The sequence below is a fragment of the Phyllobates terribilis genome, unplaced genomic scaffold (assembly GCF_046119375.1).
Source record: "Phyllobates terribilis strain yellow unplaced genomic scaffold, ASM4611937v1 Scaffold_31__1_contigs__length_13893835, whole genome shotgun sequence".
Classification (NCBI taxonomy): domain Eukaryota; kingdom Metazoa; phylum Chordata; class Amphibia; order Anura; family Dendrobatidae; genus Phyllobates; species Phyllobates terribilis.
In genome coordinates this window covers 8,855,617-8,864,002 of record NW_027362791.1, presented here as the reverse complement: position 1 = coordinate 8,864,002, position 8,386 = coordinate 8,855,617, and positions in this window count along the sequence as shown.

The following is an 8,386-nucleotide window of genomic DNA, read 5'->3' as shown; positions in this document are numbered from 1 at the left end:
ACTTAGTTATATTTCCGGCGTTTATCAGACTTTCAGATAGGGGAAATGTCAGTGAGCGTTCCGATTTCAGTTCCAGAGCGATTCACCCAATGAGTCCTTGATGTTTAGTCGTTTTCAGCCAATTTTCTGGATTTTTAAAAATTTCACTCTTTTGTGAAAATATCCACTAAATGAGGGAATACTATGTGTGAGGGTACCCCAGGAGAGTTCCAAATGTGTGTGGGTAGAATATATATCCCACGGGGATAAAATTGAAAAAAAGTTGAAAAAAATATTTTTTTGGACTTAGTAATTTTTCCGGCGTTCATCAGAGTTTCAGATATTGCAAATGTCAGTGAGCGTTTCGATTTCAGTTCCAGAGTGATTCGCCCAATGAGTCCTTGATATTTAGTCGTTTTCAGCCAATATTTTGGATTTTTGAAAATTTCACTTTTTTGCGAAAATATCCACTAAATGAGGGAATAATATGTGTGAGGGTACCCAAGGAGAGTTCCAAATGTGTGTGGGCAGGATATATATCCCACGGGGGTAAAATTGAAAAAAGTTTTAAAAAAAATTTTTTTAGACTTAGTCATTTTTCCTGCGTTTATCAGACTTTCAGATAGGGCAAATGTCAGTGAGCGTTTCGATTTCAGTTCCAGAGTGATTCGCCCAATGAGTCCTTGATATTTAGTAGTTTTCAGCCAATTTTCTGGATTTTTGAAAATTTCACTTTTTTTGTGAAAATATCCACTAAATGAGGGAATAATATGTGTGAGGGTACCCCAGGAGAGTTCCAAATGTGTGTGGGTAGAATATATATCCCACGGGGATAAAATTGAAAAAAGTTGAAAAAAAATTTTTTTTGGACTTAGTAATTTTTCCGGCGTTTATCAGACTTTCAGATAGGGGAAATGTGAGTGAGTGTTCCGATTTCAGTTCCAGAGCGATTCGCCCAATGAGTCCTTGATATTTAGTCATTTTCTGCCAATTTTCTGGATTTTTGAAAATTTCACTTTTTTGTGAAAATATCCACTAAATGAGGGAATAATATGTGTGAGGGTACCCCAGGAGAGTTCCAAATGTTTGTGGGTAGAATATATATCCCACGGGGGTAAAATTGAAAAAAGTTGAAAAATTTTTTTTTTTGGACTTAGTTATATTTCCGGCGTTTATCAGACTTTCAGATAGGGGAAATGTCAGTGAGCGTTCCGATTTCAGTTCCAGAGCGATTCGCCCAATGAGTCCTTGATGTTTAGTCGTTTTCAGCCAATTTTCTGGATTTTTAAAAATTTCACTCTTTTGTGAAAATATCCACTAAATGAGGGAATACTATGTGTGAGGGTACCCCAGGAGAGTTCCAAATGTGTGTGGGTAGAATATATATCCCACGGGGATAAAATTGAAAAAAAGTTGAAAAAAATATTTTTTTGGACTTAGTAATTTTTCCGGCGTTCATCAGACTTTCAGATAGGGGAAATGTCAGTGAGCATTCAGATTTCAGTTCCAGAGCGATTCGCCCAATGAGTCCTTGATATTTAGTTGTTTTCAGCCAATTTTCTGGATTTTTGAAAATTTCACTTTTTTGTGAAAATATCCACTAAATGAGGGAATAATATGTGTGAGGGTACCCCAGGAGAGTTCCAAATGTGTGTGGGTAGAATATATATCCCACGGGGGTAAAATTGAAAAAAGTTGAAAATTTTTTTTTTTTGGACTTAGTCATTTTTCCTGCGTTCATCAGACTTTCAGATAGGGCAAATGTCAGTGAGCGTTTCGATTTCAGTTCCAGAGTGATTCGCCCAATGAGTCCTTGATATTTAGTCGTTTTCAGCCAATATTTTGGATTTTTGAAAATTTCACTTTTTTGAGAAAATATCCACTAAATGAGGGAATAATATGTGTGAGGGTACCCAAGGAGAGTTCCAAATGTGTGTGGGCAGGATATATATCCCACGGGGGTAAAATTGAAAATAGTTTTAAAAAAAATTTTTTTAGACTTAGTCATTTTTCCTGCGTTTATCAGACTTTCAGATAGGGCAAATGTCAGTGAGCGTTTCGATTTCAGTTCCAGAGTGATTCGCCCAATGAGTCCTTGATATTTAGTAGTTTTCAGCCAATTTTCTGGATTTTTGAAAATTTCACTTTTTTTGTGAAAATATCCACTAAATGAGGGAATAATATGTGTGAGGGTACCCCAGGAGAGTTCCAAATGTGTGTGGGTAGAATATATATCCCACGGGGATAAAATTGAAAAAAGTTGAAAAAAAATTTTTTTTGGACTTAGTAATTTTTCCGGCATTTATCATACTTTCAGATAGTGGAAATGTCAGTGAGCGTTCCGATTTCAGTTCCAGAGCGATTCGCCCAATGAGTCCTTGATGTTTAGTCGTTTTCAGCCAATTTTCTGTATTTTTAAAAATTTCACTCTTTTGTGAAAATATCCACTAAATGAGGGAATACTATGTGTGAGGGTACCCCAGGAGAGTTCCAAATGTGTGTGGGTAGAATATATATCCCACGGGGATAAAATTGAAAAAAGTTGAAAAAAATATTTTTTTGGACTTAGTAATTTTTCGGGCGTTCATCAGACTTTCAGATAGGGGAAATGTCAGTGAGCATTCAGATTTCAGTTCCAGAGCGATTCGCCCAATGAGTCCTTGATATTTAGTCGTTTTCAGCCAATTTTCTGGATTTTTGAAAATTTCACTTTTTTGTGAAAATATCCACTAAATGAGGGAATAATATGTGTGAGGGTACCCCAAGAGAGTTCCAAATGTGTGTGGGTAGAATATATATCCCACGGGGGTAAAATAGAAAAAAGTTGAAAAACATTTTTTTTTGGACTTAGTCATTTTTCCGTCGTTCATCAGACTTTCAGATAGGGCAAATGTCAGTGAGCGTTCCGATTTCAGTTCCAGAGCGACTCGCCCAATGAGTCCTTGATGTTAAGTCGTTTTCAGCCAATTTTCTGGATTTTTGAAAATTTCACTTTTTTGTGAAAATATCCACTAAATGAGGGAATAATATGTGTGAGGGTACCTCAAGAGAGTTCCAAATGTGTGTGGGTAGAATATATATCCCACGGGGTAAAATTGAAAAAAGTTGAAAAGCATTTTTTTTTGGACTTAGTCATTTTTCCGGCGTTTATCAGACTTTCAGATAGGGGAAATGTGAGTGAGTGTTCCGATTTCAGTTCCAGAGCGATTCGCCCAATGAGTCCTTGATATTTAGTCGTTTTCAGCCAATTTTCTGGATTTTTGAAAATTTCACTTTTTTGTGAAAATATCCACTAAATGAGGGAAGAATATGTGTGAGGGTACCCCAGGAGAGTTCCAAATGTGTGTGGGTAGAATATATATCCCACGGGGGTAGAATTGAAAAAAGTTTAAAAAAATTTTTTTTTGGACTTAGTCATTTTTCCGGCGTTTATCAGACTTTCAGATAGGAGAAATGTCAGTGAGCGTTCCGATTTCAGTTCCAGAGCGATTCGCCCAATGAGTCCTTGATATTTAGTCGTTTTCAGCCAATTTTCTGGATTTTTAAAAATTTCACTTTTTTGAGAAAATATCCACTAAATGAGGGAATAATATGTGTGAGGGTACCCAAGGAGAGTTCCAAATGTGTGTGGGCAGGATATATATCCCACGGGGGTAAAATTGAAAATAGTTTTAAAAAAAATTTTTTTAGACTTAGTCATTTTTCCTGCGTTTATCAGACTTTCAGATAGGGCAAATGTCAGTGAGCGTTTCGATTTCAGTTCCAGAGTGATTCGCCCAATGAGTCCTTGATATTTAGTAGTTTTCAGCCAATTTTCTGGATTTTTGAAAATTTCACTTTTTTTGTGAAAATATCCACTAAATGAGGGAATAATATGTGTGAGGGTACCCCAGGAGAGTTCCAAATGTGTGTGGGTAGAATATATATCCCACGGGGATAAAATTGAAAAAAGTTGAAAAAAAATTTTTTTTGGACTTAGTAATTTTTCCGGCATTTATCATACTTTCAGATAGTGGAAATGTCAGTGAGCGTTCCGATTTCAGTTCCAGAGCGATTCGCCCAATGAGTCCTTGATGTTTAGTCGTTTTCAGCCAATTTTCTGTATTTTTAAAAATTTCACTCTTTTGTGAAAATATCCACTAAATGAGGGAATACTATGTGTGAGGGTACCCCAGGAGAGTTCCAAATGTGTGTGGGTAGAATATATATCCCACGGGGATAAAATTGAAAAAAGTTGAAAAAAATATTTTTTTGGACTTAGTAATTTTTCGGGCGTTCATCAGACTTTCAGATAGGGGAAATGTCAGTGAGCATTCAGATTTCAGTTCCAGAGCGATTCGCCCAATGAGTCCTTGATATTTAGTCGTTTTCAGCCAATTTTCTGGATTTTTGAAAATTTCACTTTTTTGTGAAAATATCCACTAAATGAGGGAATAATATGTGTGAGGGTACCCCAAGAGAGTTCCAAATGTGTGTGGGTAGAATATATATCCCACGGGGGTAAAATAGAAAAAAGTTGAAAAACATTTTTTTTTGGACTTAGTCATTTTTCCGTCGTTCATCAGACTTTCAGATAGGGCAAATGTCAGTGAGCGTTCCGATTTCAGTTCCAGAGCGACTCGCCCAATGAGTCCTTGATGTTAAGTCGTTTTCAGCCAATTTTCTGGATTTTTGAAAATTTCACTTTTTTGTGAAAATATCCACTAAATGAGGGAATAATATGTGTGAGGGTACCTCAAGAGAGTTCCAAATGTGTGTGGGTAGAATATATATCCCACGGGGTAAAATTGAAAAAAGTTGAAAAGCATTTTTTTTTGGACTTAGTCATTTTTCCGGCGTTTATCAGACTTTCAGATAGGGGAAATGTGAGTGAGTGTTCCGATTTCAGTTCCAGAGCGATTCGCCCAATGAGTCCTTGATATTTAGTCGTTTTCAGCCAATTTTCTGGATTTTTGAAAATTTCACTTTTTTGTGAAAATATCCACTAAATGAGGGAAGAATATGTGTGAGGGTACCCCAGGAGAGTTCCAAATGTGTGTGGGTAGAATATATATCCCACGGGGGTAGAATTGAAAAAAGTTTAAAAAAATTTTTTTTTGGACTTAGTCATTTTTCCGGCGTTTATCAGACTTTCAGATAGGAGAAATGTCAGTGAGCGTTCCGATTTCAGTTCCAGAGCGATTCGCCCAATGAGTCCTTGATATTTAGTCGTTTTCAGCCAATTTTCTGGATTTTTAAAAATTTCACTTTTTTGTGAAAATATCCACTAAATGAGGAAATAATATGTGTGAGGGTACCCCAGGAGAGTTCCAAATGTGTGTGGGTAGAATTTATATCCCACGGGGATAAAATTGAAAAAAGTAAAAAAAAAAAATTTTTTGGACTTAGTCATTTTTCCGGCGTTTATCAGACTTTCAGATAGGGGAAATGTCAGTGAGCGTTCCGATTTCAGTTCCAGAGCGTCTCGCCCAATGAGTCCTTGATGTTAAGTCGTTTTCAGCCAATTTTCTGGATTTTTAAAAATTTCACTCTTTTGTGAAAATATCCACTAAATGAGGGAATACTATGTGTGAGGGTACCCCAGGAGAGTTCCAAATGTGTGTGGGTAGAATATATATCCCACGGGGGTAAAATTGAAAAAAGTTGAAAAATTTTTTTTTTTGGACTTAGTTATATTTCCGGCGTTTATCAGACTTTCAGATAGGGGAAATGTCAGTGAGCGTTCCGATTTCAGTTCCAGAGCGATTCGCCCAATGAGTCCTTGATATTTAGTCATTTTCTGCCAATTTTCTGGATTTTTGAAAATTTCACTTTTTTGTGAAAATATCCACTAAATGAGGGAATAATATGTGTGAGGGTACCCCAGGAGAGTTCCAAATGTGTGTGGGTAGAATATATATCCCACGGGGATAAAATTGAAAAAAAGTTGAAAAAAATATTTTTTTGGACTTAGTAATTTTTCCGGCGTTCATCAGACTTTCAGATAGGGGAAATGTCAGTGAGCATTCAGATTTCAGTTCCAGAGCGATTCGCCCAATGAGTCCTTGATATTTAGTTGTTTTCAGCCAATTTTCTGGATTTTTGAAAATTTCACTTTTTTGTGAAAATATCCACTAAATGAGGGAATAATATGTGTGAGGGTACCCCAGGAGAGTTCCAAATGTGTGTGGGTAGAATATATATCCCACGGGGGTAAAATTGAAAAAAATTTTAAAATTTTTTTTTTTGGACTTAGTCATTTTTCCTGCGTTTATCAGACTTTCAGATAGGGGAAATGTCAGTGAGCGTTCCGATTTCAGTTCCAGAGCGATTCGCCCAATGAGTCCTTGATATTTAGTCGTTTTCAGCCAATTTTCTGGATTTTTAAAAATTTCACTTTTTTGTGAAAATATCCACTAAATGAGGAAATAATATGTGTTAGGGTACCCCAGGAGAGTTCCAAATGTGTGTGGGTAGAATATATATCCCACGGGGGTAAAATTGAAAAAAGTAAAAAAAAAAAATTTTTTGGACTTAGTCATTTTTCCGGCATTTATCAGACTTTCAGATAGGGGAAATGTCAGTGAGCGTTCCGATTTCAGTTCCAGAGCGTCTCGCCCAATGAGTCCTTGATGTTAAGTCGTTTTCAGCCAATTTTCTGGATTTTTAAAAATTTCACTCTTTTGTGAAAATATCCACTAAATGAGGGAATACTATGTGTGAGGGTACCCCAGGAGAGTTCCAAATGTGTGTGGGTAGAATATATATCCCACGGGGGTAAAATTGAAAAAAGTTGAAAAATTTTTTTTTTTGGACTTAGTTATATTTCCGGCGTTTATCAGACTTTCAGATAGGGGAAATGTCAGTGAGCGTTCCGATTTCAGTTCCAGAGCGATTCGCCCAATGAGTCCTTGATATTTAGTCATTTTCTGCCAATTTTCTGGATTTTTGAAAATTTCACTTTTTTGTGAAAATATCCACTAAATGAGGGAATAATATGTGTGAGGGTACCCCAGGAGAGTTCCAAATGTGTGTGGGTAGAATATATATCCCACGGGGATAAAATTGAAAAAAGTTGAAAAAAAATTTTTTTTGGACTTAGTAATTTTTCCGGCGTTTATCAGACTTTCAGATAGTGGAAATGTCAGTGAGCGTTCCGATTTCAGTTCCAGAGCGATTCGCCCAATGAGTCCTTGATATTTAGTCGTTTTCAGCCAATTTTCTGGATTTTTGAAAATTTCACTTTTTTGTGAAAATATCCACTAAATGAGGGAATAATATGTGTGAGGGTACCCCAGGAGAGTTCCAAATATGTGTGGGTAGAATATATATCCCAAGGGGGTAAAATTGAAAAAAGTTGAAAAATTTTTTTTTTTTGGACTTACTCATTTTTCTTGCGTTTATCAGACTTTCAGATACGGCAAATGTCAGTGAGCGTTTCGATTTCAGTTCCAGAGTGATTCGCCCAATGAGTCCTTGATATTTAGTCGTTTTCAGCCAATATTTTGGATTTTTGAAAATTTCACTTTTTTGCGAAAATATCCACTAAATGAGGGAATAATATGTGTGAGGGTACCCCAGGAGAGTTCCAAATGTGTGTGGGCAGGATATGTATCCCACGGGGGTAAAATTGAAAAAAGTTTAAAAAAAAATTTTTTTAGACTTAGTCATTTTTCCTGCATTTATCAGACTTTCAGATACGGCAAATGTCAGTGAGCGTTTCGATTTCAGTTCCAGAGTGATTCGCCCAATGAGTCCTTGATATTTAGTAGTTTTCAGCCAATTTTCTGGATTTTTGAAAATTTCACTTTTTTGTGAAAATATCCACTAAATGAGGGAATAATATGTGTGAGGGTACCCAAGGAGAGTTCCAAATGTGTGTGGGCAGGATATATATCCCACGGGGGTAAAATTGAAAATAGTTTTAAAAAAATTTTTTTTAGACTTAGTCATTTTTCCTGCGTTTATCAGACTTTCAGATAGTGGAAATGTCAGTGAGCGTTCCGATTTCAGTTCCAGAGCGATTCGCCCAATGAGTCCTTGATATTTAGTCGTTTTCAGCCAATTTTCTGGATTTTTGAAAATTTCACTTTTTTGTGAAAATATCCACTAAATGAGGGAATAATATGTGTGAGGGTACCCCAGGAGAGTTCCAAATGTGTGTGGGTAGAATATATATCCCACGGGGGTAAAATTGAAAAAAGTTGAAAATTTTTTTTTTTTGGACTTAGTCATTTTTCCTGCGTTCATCAGACTTTCAGATAGGGCAAATGTCAGTGAGCGTTTCGATTTCAGTTCCAGAGTGATTCGCCCAATGAGTCCTTGATATTTAGTAGTTTTCAGCCAATTTTCTGGATTTTTGAAAATTTCACTTTTTTTGTGAAAATATCCACTAAATGAGGGAATAATATGTGTGAGGGTACCTCAA